The sequence below is a fragment of the Rhincodon typus genome, chromosome 31 (genome assembly GCF_021869965.1).
Source record: "Rhincodon typus isolate 14 chromosome 31, sRhiTyp1.1, whole genome shotgun sequence".
Lineage (NCBI taxonomy): Eukaryota > Metazoa > Chordata > Chondrichthyes > Orectolobiformes > Rhincodontidae > Rhincodon > Rhincodon typus.
Window position 1 is genome coordinate 13,886,418 of NC_063362.1, and position 14,969 is coordinate 13,901,386.

The window sequence follows — 14,969 nt, forward strand, 5'->3', positions numbered from 1 at the left end:
GAATAACTTCCTATGTCTATTTATCCTTTGCTTTTCTCTCGTTATTTGAAATATATAAGATTGTATCCATGAAAGCTGCAGAAGAAATATTTTGAAGGAAACACAACAATCCCTCTAATCTCATCTGTGTTCAAATGAAATTTACTAAAGTAAACAATGGCAGCTCCTTTCTGGTCAAAATGTGGTACTGACCATGTCCATTTAGATGTCTCCTGGATGTAAGAAATTTCCACAAGAGCTGAGTGTGGACAATAAATTTAAAAAAGTATATAGCCTCAGTAAAAATGATGAATCCCTTTTTCTTTTGAACGAGACTTCAGACGGTCCTTTTTGCATTATAGAATTTCTTCATAAAATGGAAGATGGCAATTACAATAAAAGCATTTATGATCAGCATTTGGTAGTCAAGTTGTGTTTGTGTGAACTGGTCTGAGTCAGAAAAGAAACAGAAATTTTAGTGACCTCAAGGTCAATTTTATCATAAACACACCTCAATTGTAAAGAGAAAATAAAAATTTGGCAAGTGAGATGAGTCATAAAGTAAGAAACTACTTACTAAAGATGAAAAATAATCCTCCCTCAAAGGTCTATTTAACAGGATATATACATTCATTACTTATGTATATAAATTGGTGATTTGATCAGCTTGTATTATCTTTATACAAGCAAATGAGAACAATTGAGTTACAATCAGGTCATAGAGGAATTGAGCTATTGTCCTTAGGCAAGAAATTCTTGTTAAAAATATATTCTCTTACAAATGCATTTTTTGAAATTAAGTTTTACCTCAAAATTTCTTAACCACAGGCATTAGGTTTTACTGTGTGTTTCCATGTGCTTTAGTTACTTCCGGAGTGGCCATTGCTCATTGTAAGCTGAGACAATGAATGTTGCAGATTATTTGACACTGGGGGCATTATAGCTCAGCGAAGTTCAATTCTCATTTGATAAGTGCACACCCAGTCTTTACAATATAGGTTGTTAGTCAGTCAATATCCAAGACTGCGATGACTGACTGTGTCATTTAAACCAATGCCTTGACTTTGCAGTGATCATGGGACCTCCATGATTTATATCGTGCACTGCATTTACCTTCTGGGTCATCAAAGAAACAATGATAGTATTTGATGGCTTTAACCTGAAACAATAAGGGCAGAATATTGGGATACTCCCATCAAGTTTGTTTGATCAACTCATAGATGAGGTTACATGATGTCCATTACAGTGTTTAACTAGGGTCACTTCCTGGGATGTTATTTATATTGATATTATATGAAGGTAAGATCAGGGTCAGTTGTAATGCCCCCATATGTTTAGATAAACTAGTGTCACTCATCATCAACTCTCAAATGAGTACTTAGGTGAAGTACTGCAGAATAACAGATGGCTGTGGAAAGCATGGTCAAGCAAGTAACCTGTGTCCACTAGAGGAGGGCCAGATAATTAGGCAGAGAAGAAGTAATTATATACGGTCATCAAAACAATCAGATGCAAATGTAAATCTGCAGACTAACTACCCTGTATTGTTGTTTATGTGGTGAAAGGAGATTTTCTGCACTTCTGCTATTTCCTACATTAACTTGATCTGTCTATACCATAGCTGGAGATGTGGGAAGTCACCCAAAAGAGGTGAAATCGGAAGGAGTTACATCAGGCTATTTTGGCTTACCTCCTATAGATCAACTGAAAAGTGATCATGATAAAGACATGCATCCTGGTGATCAACTCAAGTCCTCAATTCGGGAAGTGGAGGGTAATTGACTTAATGTGACAGATAATTTTTAAAATATAAATATTCTGAATTAATATCGACATGAGATATATGCAGAAAATAGTTTATTTTATGCTGGGACTAACTTGGATTCTGAATTTGGCTGGGTTTACTCTAAGAATGGAGGCTAGTACTAGGCAGATGTCCATCCTCTTTAAGCTTTGAGTGCCAAAGCAAACAATTTATAATTCTTCCCTTGTTCCAATGTTGCATCCGTTTTAAATCAGTTGTAACCTGGGAATGGACATTCATAAGTTTTCCCTGCAGTGACATCATTAAGTTCCACACCAATGATATCATGAATGGGGTAATTCTTTACAAATTGTCTGTTGCAATGCAGTCTCTGACCAGTAATTTTGAAATACAGGACTAAGTGGCACCAGTGGGTTTAAAGATATTTTTATCTAAAGTATTTAAGACTTTAGGGCAATTTGGGTGAGTACACTTCCCTTTTTAACACTTTATTACACCATAAAAAAAGACTGAATATCAGTGATCAATTAGAGGTGGATAACATCTGAAACTGACATGTTTAATGATAGATTACATGATGAGCACATACACTTCCAAAGACAGGCATCCTTTTAAACTGTCTTTCCTCACATCAACATTTTATACCAGTTATTACTACCGCATTTTTACTTCGGTGCTCATTTTTGACAACATAATTTGTATGCTATTTTTGATACTTCCTTTATCTGTACACCAGCCAGCCTGTTCTTCCAGATTGGAATTAACAACTACCATGTAACCACATCAATATACAGCAAATTCAACAGCAATTCACTGAGCGGCCTTCCATAACAGTATCTCAGTATAATACTTCATACAGCTTTAATGTTGTTCTTCCTATGATTTCTTCCTTTACTTCTTTCTTCCTGAGCTGTATTGAGAAAGAGTTCTAGCATTAAGAAGATAAGAAATAGGAGCCTTTTGACACCTCAAGTCTACCATATCATTCAACTAGAACATGATTGATCTGTCTCAGGCCTTAACTCCTCTTTTAGGCCATCTCCTCAGAGTTCTAAACTCTCCAATTTTTCAAAGAACTATCTACTCCTCTTCAAATATTTTCAATGATCTAGCCTCCACAACTCTCTGGAGTAGAGAATTCTGTGCATTCACTACCCTCAACAAGACAAAATTCCTTCACATCTCCATTTTAAATGAGTGTCCCATAATTCTGTAACTACGTCCACTCATTCAAAAATCCCTACCAGTGGAAACATTTTCTCAACATCTACCCTGTCAAGATCCCTCAGAATATTGAATGCTTCAATAAGATCATCCCTCACACTTCCGAACTTTAATGAATAAAGGCCTAACCTGTTTAGCCATTCCTGATAAGTCAAACCATCATCAGGAAACAGTCTAGCGAATCTCTTTCAACTGCTTCTTGTACCAGTACATGGTTTCTTAGATATGGAGACAAAGAATGTACACAGTACTCCAGGTTTGGCCTCAACAACATGCGGTGCAGTTGTAACAAGGATTCTCTATTTTTAACTCCAATCCCTGAGCAATAAAGACCAAAATTCCACATGCCTTCTTAACTATTTGATGCACCTGCACATTTCTTTATGTTTCATGCACAAGAGGATCTCTCTCCATTTAAGTATTAGGTTGCCTTTTGATTCTTCCTACTAACGTGCACGACCTCACACTCTCCTGTATTAAGCTCCACCTGCCATGTGTTTGCCTACTCACTCTTCTTCTCATTCAGCCCTTGTAATTTATTGATGGTTATTGTTCTTTCACATTTGAGACCAAACAATGTTTGGGAAAATAGTAAACATACGATTAGCAGAAGAAGCCATGAGGAAGAATTCATAGAGGGTATTCAGGACAGTTTCCCAGAACAATATGTTGTGGATCCAAACAGAGATAAGGCTATTTTGCATCTAGTGATGTGTAATGAGGCAAGTTTAACAAATGATATCAGAGTAAAAGATCCCCTTTGAAACTGTGACCATAGAATTTAAATACCTCAAATATAAATATCTCTACAAGGGGCCCAGCAATCACTTCCCTAGCTTCCCACAGAGTTCTAGGGTACAGCTGATCAGGTCCCAGGGATTTATCCACCTTTATGCGTTTTAAGCTGTCAAGCACCTCCTCCTCTGTAATACAGACATTGGCTCCATCTCACTGACTGGTTCACAGGTAACAATGGATACCCACAGATGGCTGATGAAACATTAGTACAGAACCTGCAAAATATTGCCGAGGAGAACTGCAATGCTTTACGTGTCTCAAAAGAGTCAATTATACAGCAAATGACATGATCGTTAAAAATTTATTCTGCTACACTTAGGGTGGGGAGCACTTCAATATTTGTCAGAGTGTCCAGGATAATTGTAGTTTTCTGCATCCTGCACAACCTTACTCAGGAAATGGGAGATGATTTTGCAGAGGAGGAGATAGTGTCAGATGTCAACTCCAGCCAGGCTAAATGGGAAGACTATGTTGCTATGGACGATACAGATGCAGCAGTAGAAGCGAGAGCAATGGTACTTCACCACAATGGACTCGTTATGGTGGCTGTATTAATGTTTGCAATTTCACATTGAAACTGCTGGTTTTGTGAACTTTTGTATGGGCCGAATTGAAATGAACCACAAACCCCTTGCAAAAATGTGTTGATCGTTGTGGCATCAGCAGGAATGCAACACAACTTGCATCACACTATATCCTATGGACTTTTGGCATTTTTAAGGAAAAGTGCTGCAGGCCCTTAGTACAAGAAAGCCCATGTGCTGTCAAAATTGGAAGCATTGTGCACTCTTAATTTGGTGGGGTTGCACTCATGTGTCACTGACGCATTCTCCAAATAGAGGTAGTGCCTTGCATAGAACTCTGCTTGCAGATACCAGCAAGGCATGCAATGATTCAGTTGCAGACACTGCTCAGACACCAACATCAAAGGGATGATTATTGGAGACCACTACCTGATGAGTTGCCATTTGCAATCCCAGGCTATAACTTCACAATTTATTCCCAAGGCTCAATCATACATGCTGATATACTCAGAGATGCCACTACTGACAATGTGACAAAATGAACGGTATATCCTTCAGCCTACATCATTTAAGATTGGTCAGGAATAAAGTGCAACATCCTTAAATTAATACAACCACTGCAGCAACTAGCAACATAGTAGAAATAAAAGGTAAACAAAAAATTGAAATTAAGTATAGATACAGTAATTAGACACCATTGTACCTTAATAATTTTTAAATTTATCTTTGTCAATATAATAACATTTGTGTTATCTGGCATGGTAAATTGCAGTTTGTGGAGATAGTAGAAACTAAATGAAAACATGCATTTATGTATACTGCAACTTGCAGAGGCTAAGAGCTTCTCCATCTTAGGCTCTTTTTATTGTAAACTGTGAAGGGCGAAATATTTCAACCCTCAGCTTGTTCTTTTACAGTCACTTCAGAAAGACAGTGTCAATATATTATACACTAACTGTGATGGTTGGAGAAAGCAGAGATTCTGGTTGATGAGGTGCTGAATGATAGGTGCTATGCCTAGGTGAAGCCCTGACAAGCACAGCTGAGGTGGAGGCAACACTGACTCATGCCCAGTTGCTTGAGATGACCATTGTGGTTGTCCTCTGGTGGTCTGAGGTCTAGAAGCCTCCAGCTTGCTGAGGATTTCCTGCACAGGTGCAGGTGCATCCTCCTGGAATTGACCTGTTGGAGGTGATGAGGAAACTGAGAGGGAAGATAGAGTGGCAGGCACCCTTGGAGTGTTGTGGGGTGAAGACTGCCTTGCTGGTGTTCCTCATTCAATTTGGTCTACAATGCCATTTCACTGACTCTGAGGCAGACAGGCACCTGGATAGAGGTCAGTAATGTGTGTTTTGTACTTTCCCTGGGCTCAGAGCTAGGACCCATGCTTTTCCTGATAGAGCTGTTCTCAGGTTGCAAATGGGTTCCATTCTGGAGCCTGTTCACAAGTCGATTTGTATGCATGCCAGAGCACAATGCAAGACAATATAAAAGAGTCATTTGTAAGTACAGGAAATATTCGTAGGTTGGGTTTTTAAAATTACATCCCTATATGAGATTGTGCTTGTAAGTATGAGCATTTGTAAATCAGAGACCCCTTTACATATAAATAATCTAAATATTGGTGTACAGGTGACAATTCCTAAGTTTGCAGATGTTCCAAAACTTGGAAGCCTTGTAAACTGAGGGGGATAGCATATAAGTATAAAAAGAAATCAACTATTTGGTAGAATGGGCAGATAAAATTCAATGTGGATAAATATGATAAATTTTAGTAGAAAGATCATGGAGATACAGAATAAAACAAAGGATGTACAGGAGTGAAGCACCTAGGTATGTATATGCATAAGTCGCTAAAATTGGCAAGTATGATGTAAGGTACCTGATTTATACATATTTTAATATAATTTAGTTTTGTATTTTTTAATTTTGAATTTGTGATACAAGGGTTTTAAACTCTGTAGGGGTTTATTCATAAATTTGTATGTATTTATTTAGCCATGGTGACTCATTTTTATAAAATATCAGAGAGAGAAACGCCCTAGAGAATAGTAGGAATTTGTTTACATTCACTAGAGTTCACGAGTGAGCAAAATTAATAATATATTGCATTAGGCTTTCAGATAGAAGATTCTGGAATTTTGGGGGGCTTGAGGAAAACCTGTAGCTTGGAAAATAATGTTTTTTATTTCAGTTTGGGGCAGTTTTTCAGATGTCTTGGCTGAAGCTGGATATATAAAACAGTTACTCCTAAAGAAGAGAGATAGTTTAAAACAGTTAGAAAATAGATTGCATCAGTGTAATAAATATCGTTTAAAAATTCTAGACCAGAAATGTTTGATTACAATCCTGAAAGAGTTATTTGAAGCTGAGAAAATCTAAACTCTGTTATATGAAGTCACCAAGTAGAGGCAAGCAGATTCTCAATTGTATTGATTTGAAGCCATGGTTAAATTAAGCTCTATAAATGTGAATACTGTAAAGGAATGTTATTTGGATTAATGTTTTATGTATGTTTTCTTTAATCTTTAAATTTGTATTATATGTAAATAGTTCTGTTTATTCTATTTGATTGTTTTTCCTTTATTCATTCATGGAATGAGGGTGTTGCTGGCTGGGCCAGCATTTATTGTCCATCCCTAATTGCCCAGAGTGCAGTCATGAGTCAAACACATTGCTGTTGGTTTGGAATCACATGTAAGCCAGACCAGGCAAGGATGACAGTTTCCTTCCCTAGGGGACATTAGTGAACCAGATGGGTTTTTCCCCAAACAATCAGCAGTGGATTCATGGTCATTATTAGACTCCTAATTACAGATATCTATTGAATTCAAACTCCACCAGCTGCCATGAAGGGATTTGGACCCAGGTCCCCAGAACATTACCTGCCTCTCTGGGTTAACAGTCCAGCGATAATACCATTAAGCCATCGCTTCCTCTTTTATTGCTTTATTGTTAAACCAGCATCTGCAGCACTACGTGTTTATGTTTCGGTGAAAGACTACCTCATTAAACCAAAAAAAAATCTATCAACCCAGATTTCAGTCTGGGATCTGACTTGTCCATTATAACATCAGCTAGCATCAAACGGAGGACAGCACAGCATGTAGCGAATAAAGCATGCTGTGCATCTTTAATACTGGCTTTATTAATAAGACTACAGGAGCAACATGAGCATGCTGAACTTGGTTAACACACCTCTTTGAACTCAGCTCGCATATTTTTTACAGTCCTGGGTGCTGCACTTAAGGAAAGATGAGAATGTATTGGAGACAGATTCACGAGAATGGTCCCAGGGATGAGAATCTTCAGTTACGAAAGGAGAAGCTGGGACTGTTTTCCTTGGAGAGAAGAACATAAGAAGAGATTTGATGGAAGTATTCAAAATCATGAAGGGGCTGGCCAGACAGGATAGATTGAAACTGCTCCCTCTTATAAAAGGTTCAAGAACAAAAGTCCACAAAAATAATGTGATTTGCAAAAGGATTAAATGTGAAATGAGATTTCTTTTCACATGGTGCCTTTCTGTGTATTGGAGGTGGGTTCAAATGAGGCATTCAAAAAGGCATTAGATGATTATTTAAATAGAAACAAGTTCAAAATTATGGGGAAAAGACAAGAGGATGGCACTAAGTTCTAACGTTCATTCAGAGAGCCGGTGATCCTCCTGGCCTCCTTCTGCACAGTAAGAATTCTGAGGATCTATACTCATGTTCCAACTGCTACAGTTGGTGCCTCTGCTCCTCTTCACCTCTGATGGAGAATTCAAGCTACATACGTTGCTGCTGTGCTGTGTTGAAGGCAAGTGCTGCTGTAGATGAATGAAATGTAAGACAGTTCGCAATCATCTGTCAAGCCATGAAAATGCTCTCTGAGAAGATGTTCAGTAAGCAGCAGCCACCTGAATGGAGAGTTAAAGAGACACTTTTTTCCTTGCATTCTTATTAAATTATCTTCCTGACAGTTCCAAGTGGGTTTCCCTGCTTGTATCCAAATCTATCTTCTTAAGCCCAGAAGGAATGTGTGATTGTGTCAGATTCCCAACTGGATGTCAATTTTAGGGGATTTAACTCCCCAACACACCAAAACCCACCCCTAAAGATTCCCTCAAATTTCCTTCAAGTCAATGACCTCTCAATGAAAAACGGATGAAAGGGATGAATGTATATAAGCTGTTCATCTCAAACTGTAGCCATTGTAACTAGGTCAGCTAGGTGGATGTCATAGGATACGAGTTCCCTGGCTGGGTCTGTTAACCTGTTCCACTCAGGGAGCCCTGGCTGACAGATGTAATCAGGAGTGTCAGAAGTTCTGTTCACTCTAAGAGCTGGCTTGGAGGTGGCCAGACTAATGTCAAGTACAATGCATGTGTAAATAAAGGTTGACTTGGTGACGGGATACCAGCCTCTTTGGAACTATTTCAGTGGCGGCAAGAGAACATAAGTTGCTCCTGAAGAAGTACACTTGCAACAGTCATCTTAGAGTTGAGATACACATTTCTGGTATCATGCCATTATTTTGGAAGCTTGACTCATTCTATCATGCCATTGATGACTGGACCCAGTATGTGGAAAGAATGCTTTAGATTTTCGGAGCAAATGATTCTGGGGCAGACGAAAAGCAATGAGAGCAATGACAGCTTGTGGACGCATAGTTTTTTTCATTTATTAGGACCCCGTCTTTCCCTGAGGCATCAGATACTATTGATGGATTTAGTTAAAGAATATTATGACCCCAAGCTTCCTCCAACTCTGAGATGCTATTGGTTTTACTCGGCAGTTTGAGAACCAAAGGAATGTGTGTTGGGATTTTTGATGAAGGTAACACAACTGGAAGAGGCATCTGACTTTGGTTTAACCCTCAATGAGATGCTGAGAGACCATTTGATACGAGGGATTAATGATGTAACCATGTATGAACACCTACTAACTGACACTACAACTGGCTTTGTCATTAGAAAATGCGGCAAGTGGAGCATATGAGTCACAGGGTATGCTGATGGAAGTGGACACCGTTGCCAGACTGACTGAGCTTGGGGGACATCAATTGAGTGAAGGCAATTGCATAGCCTCACACAGGACATATTCTGAACACAGCAAAACCCCAAAACAAAGCCAAGCCTTGACCAAGTGGTGAACATTTTCTTCAAGATCCAGACCGGCAAACCCAGATTGTAATTGCTGCTGGTATGTGGACCTGCGACAGCAAAAGAGTCCCACTAGGGCTGACTTGAGTAAGAAAACTCATTTGCCGATATCCAATAGAGTGCATACTCTGAAAAGCTCAGCTACATCCGGCTTGAAACAGTTAAATTGCTTAGCAGCATCCAAATCAGAACCAAACAGAAAATTGTCTGGATAAATAGTCACCTGGTTCTAATGGAGGCGGACACTGGCATGGCGGTATCAGTGGTTGCAGAACCAGTCTTGAACTAAATTCGCTCTGGACTTCAACTCTTAAGTTTGCATAAGACCTTGGCCAGACTGAGGACCTGTACCAGAGAACCTTTACAGATTGAGGGTACAACTTTGGTTTCGGTCTTGTATGAGAAGCTGCTGGTTCAGTTACCACTGATTGCAGTAAAATGCTAGGGCTCAAACCGAAGGGGAAGAAATTGGTTAAGAAGGATTCACCTTGCCTGGCTTAACATTTTTCGATTAGAAAATGGCTGTCTGAGTGAAGTTCTAATTAAACACCTGAACATTTTTCAGGATGATCTAGGGACTATCAAAGGAGACAAGGCCACCTTGCATATTGACCAGAAAGCGATTCCTCAATTGTGCAAGGCCCACCCAGTGCCATTTGCCTTACTTGCAAAAGTACAGGCAGAAATCAGAAGGCTGGAAAGCGAAGGAATCATCAAACCAGGACAGTTTGTGGATTGGCAGCACCAGTCATGCCCATTGTGAAGCCCCACGGTTCACCTTTGTTTGGATTTTAAACAAATGGTAAATTACTACTCGCGACTGGATAAATACCCAATCCCTCCTATAGAAGACTTATATGCAAAACTGACAGGGGTGGCTGTCCTTCACAAAGCCAGGCATGAGCCATGTCTACCCACAATTATGGTTAGATGAGGATTCCTGGAAGAATGCTATAATCAACACCCATAAGGGTTTGTACCAATATATGAGACTGCCATTTGCAGTATCATGCAGAACTTAGACAAGTAGGTCACAACTAGTGGGCTACAGAATCGACAAGACTGGGTGACACCCATTGGAAGATAAAATGAGTTGCCCTGGCTCACATGTCTGTACCGGAACTTAGGTCTTTCCTTGGATTGGTGAATTATTACAGAAAGTTCATACATAACCGGCCCCCACCCTGGGACACTTACATCTGCTATTGAAAAAGGGTCAGCCTTGGAAATAGTCTTGTAGCCAAGACATAGCATTTAGGGAAGTGAAGATGCAGCTATCATTGTCTAAGGTGCTGGCACATTATGATCCCAAACAAGATCTGGTGCTGATATGCGATGCCTCCCCTTATAATATTGAGGTAGTGTTGGCTCACAAATGGCCCAATGGAGAGGAACGCCCGATAACGTATGATTCCTGGACCTTGGCTGATGCAAATATGCCCAGATAGAGAAGGAAGGTTTGGCGGTCATCTTTGGTGTGAAAAAGTTCCACCAATACTTTTACGGACATAAATTTGTAATAATAACAGACCACAAACCCCTGATAGAGCTATTCAAAGAGGACAAACCCGAGGTACCCATAGCTTCAGGCTGAATTCAGTAGTGGGTTAAGGCATACAATTGCAAATTGGAACACAGTCCAGGAAGCCAAGTAGCAAATGCAGTTGCCTTGAGCTGCCTCCCACTGGCAGATACACTACTGGTGGTGCCACCACTGGAAGAATCCATTCTGGTTTTAAACTTTCTGGTCACCCTCCTGGTCACCACTGACAATATCAGACTGTGGACACAAAAAGAGTGCAGCACAGTGGCTCAGTACTTAGCACGGCAGCCTCACGGCACCAGGGACTCAAGTTCAATTCCACCCTCCTGTGGCTATCTGTGTGGAGTTTGGATATTCTCCCTGTGTCTGCATGGGTTTACTCCAGGTGCTCTGGTTTCCTCCCACAGTCCAAAGATGTGCATGTTAGGTAGATTGGCCATGATAAATTGCCCGTAGTACCCAGGGATGTGCAGGCTAGATAATTAGCCATGAGAAATGCAGGGCTAAAGGGATAGGGTGGGGATTGGGTCTGGGTGGAATGCTCTTTGGAGGTGCGGTGTAGACTCGATCAGTCGAATGGCCTGCTTCCACAGTGTAGGGATTTTATGAAGATCTGGTCCTGGCAAAATTAAAACAGCTGGTAGTGATGGGTGAAAGACGAGGGCCATCGTAACCAGAATTGAAATCTTCTTGGTCCTGGTGAGATCAGATCACCATACAGGATGACATTTTACTATGAGGAGCAAGAGTGATTATTCTGAGCAAACCAGATACTAGCTGAACTCCACCAGGGTCATCCAGGGGTGTCCAAAATGAAGATGTCTGGTAGCTAGGATTGGACTGCAGGCAGATTGGATACGGGCAAGGCCCAGAGTACCAAGGACAGAAATTATTGCCAGCAGCTCCCTTACATTCATGGAAATGGCAGTGTAAACCATGGATTTGGTTACACGTCAACTATGCAAGTCCTTTCATGGCCTCAACATTCTTAGTCATTGTGGATGCCTGCTCAAAATAAATAGAGGTGCATAGAGTTCATTCATCAGACGTGGGGACAATAATGGAAAAGCTGCGAGCAATTTTTATAATACTTGGGCTCCCAGAGGTGTTGGTCACTGTGAATGGGCTATCAAGTATGGGAATTCAAGTATTTCCTAAAGTCGAATGGTATTCGGCATATAAGGACAGTTCTACTACCCATTGTCCAATGGTCTAGTGGAAAAAGCAGTCCAAAGTTTGAAGGCAGGTTTAAAGAAACAGCCTGCAGTTTCACTTGATACCAAACAACCCCGGTTCCTGTTTGATTATTGGGCCATCCCTCATGCAACTACAAGGATAACTCCAGCAATGTTGCGAATGGGGAGAAGACTCTGCGCCAGGTTAAATCTGATCTTCCCGGACCTCAGTGATGGTGGTGGTGGTGGTGTTGGGGTGGGGGGATGCGGGGTGGGGGTGTAGTGGGGGTGGGTGGTGGTGATGAAACAGCATCAGGATACCAGTGCTGGACACAAGACTCCTCTAAGCAAGAGAAAAGTTTACTTCAGGAGACAAAGTTTGGTGCTGAAACCACAGAAATGGCCCTGCATGGGTAAGAGGCATAGTCAATGCAAAGTCAGGTCCTGTGATATACAAAGTTTGGGTAGGTAAGGCAGTCCTGAACAAGTATGTGGACCCCATGAAAGCTGCAAACTTGGAAATGGAGCAGGAGCAGAACATATCTAGCCCCTCAGAGTGCTGGAAAGTCTATTAGAACCCGTAGATTCTCCCCTTCCATCTAACATCGAAGAAACCTTGGAGTCTGAGATGGACATGGCAGATGTTGCAGCTCGATGCCTTTACTGCCTGAAGAGATGCTCCAGGCAGAAGAGGTGAGCTTCAGTCCAGGACACGCCGCCTGTATCGAGGCACAGTATGAGGAACCAGACCCAATGCAAAAACACCCCAGGAGAGGCTACAAGAAAAAGAACAGGCCCTTGTCCCTGGACTGAGAGAGGGAGGGATTGTAATGAGGTCAGCCAAGTGGACCGCATAGAATATAAGTTCCCTGATTGGGGCTGTTAACTTGGTCCTTGGTTGACAGATATAAACAGGAGTGTCAGAGGTTCTGTTCACTCTAAGAGCTAGCTCTGAGGAAGCTGGATCAGTGTCAAGTATTACGCACATGTAAATAAAGGGTGACTTGGTGATGGGATACCAGCCTCTGTGGAGCTTTTTCACAAATGTCTTCCAGTTCTGATGAAAGGTCATTGATCTGACATTGGCACTGAAATTTCTGGGAAGATGGAGATGTTGTGGCAGAAGTTGGAATCAGCCAAAGAAAGCATAGGGCCATGTAATGAAAGTGTGAAAACCTTGAAGAACAACATCAGAAATTGATTATCAGTATTTTCTTGTTTCCTGTATGGTCAGTGACCAACAGAGAACATACAGACATCAGGAAACTGGACTTTGTTAACTTTCCCAGACAATCAGTAGTAACTCTGCTTTCTTCCCACAGATGCTGCCAGACATGCTGAGTTTCTCCAGCAATTTCTGTTTTTGTTTCAGATCTCCAGCATCTGCAGTTCTTTGTTTTATTTTGTTAAATCAGTAGTGAGGACAGTCAGCATTTAGGGTTTGGAAGGAAAATGTTGGCTGCAAGTTGCCACTTGGAATTTGTCAACTGGAATTTCATGCAGACCTTTGGGAACAGCTGTGATGGGCTGGTGTGAGATGGGATATCATGAGTAGAGAGGTGTTTTCTTTCAATTTATTCAGTTACTGTGTTACAATTAAGTTAGGAGGAGGTGAAAAATTCCTTTCCTTCTCCTGCTCCTCCACTGGACACAATCTAGTTGAATTTAAAAAGGGGCGATATTGCTCATTATATATGTAGCACACAGTATATAGTTCAGTAACAGGTTTCTTAAATAAATAAAGAACGAGTTTATTGCAAACAAACTAACTAAAGAAAAGATGCAAAGATTACAAACAAAACATATAAACTGTGCAAGTATATTCAACTGCCCTTCTTGAGAAATGATACACATAATCTCCACACATACGAAAAAAAACTGGAGAGTGTTATGTTAAAAGTACTTTGGCCAAGTAACAATTAAATTTAAAAAAAATTGTCCCAACTGTTCATCCATAGCTGAAGTCACTTTGAACACAACGTGTTGGCACTAGGATGTCTTCCTGGATTAGTTAAGGCTGACTGAACTCACTTTTCTATAAACAGTGGTAAATTCCAAATGCTTTACTAGGAACTCCTTATTGTGGTGATGACAGTTTCTAACAGGTTTACAACTGGAACCTTTTCAGAGAAAAGAGATTTTAAAAAGAGTGGTAGCATTAAGGTTAAAAGGAACAGTGAGTGTGGAGAGGTCCTAGAAGGACACAGACCAGTGATGGACCTGGTCTGTTTTAGGAGCAGCAGCAGTGAGCTTAAAAGGTGCAGCAAGAGTGGAGAGAAACAGACAGACCTGCAGTGGAACTGCTTCAACAAACTCAAAGTGTGAAATCATAGGAGAGTAGGCAGGTAACTGGTGGGTACTTCTCTCTTGTCTCTTGTGACTGCATATGGTTTTAAGTTAAAAACATAGGTTCAGCTTAAAAACTTTACATAGATAATTCATATCTTAGAACTACAAAACTAATTTTCTTCACTTGATAGAGTTAAGAGGTTCTGGTTGTCTGACATAAACACAAACAGGATTTTTCTAGTCTATACTTAAGTAGGAGTAAAGGTGAAATAAAATCAAAGATCCATATTCTATTTAGTTAAGCTACGTCTGGAGAGCTCAGACCCATGATTTTCTCATCCTGCACTGTAGAGGAAGTTCTAGACACTCCTGGCAGACAGGGTGACCATGCGTGCAGGCATTGCCTCTGGCTGAAGCAGGCAAGTTCCAAGTTTTCAGATTGTTGTCAGCCTAACAGCATGAGGAAGAGCAAGCAGAGAGGGAATGGGGAGGCAGCCAGACAGAAGGGACCAGCAGACAGTGAGGG

The 14,969-nt window shown here is 40.7% G+C and overlaps 1 protein-coding gene across 1 annotated transcript in view; it reads right to left on the reverse strand.

The window, feature by feature from the left end:
* LOC109919991 (MORN repeat-containing protein 1) overlaps nt 1-14,969 on the reverse strand; it is a 202,374-nt gene that overhangs the window by 37,875 nt on the left and 149,530 nt on the right. The gene's annotated exons all lie outside the window — the stretch shown is intronic.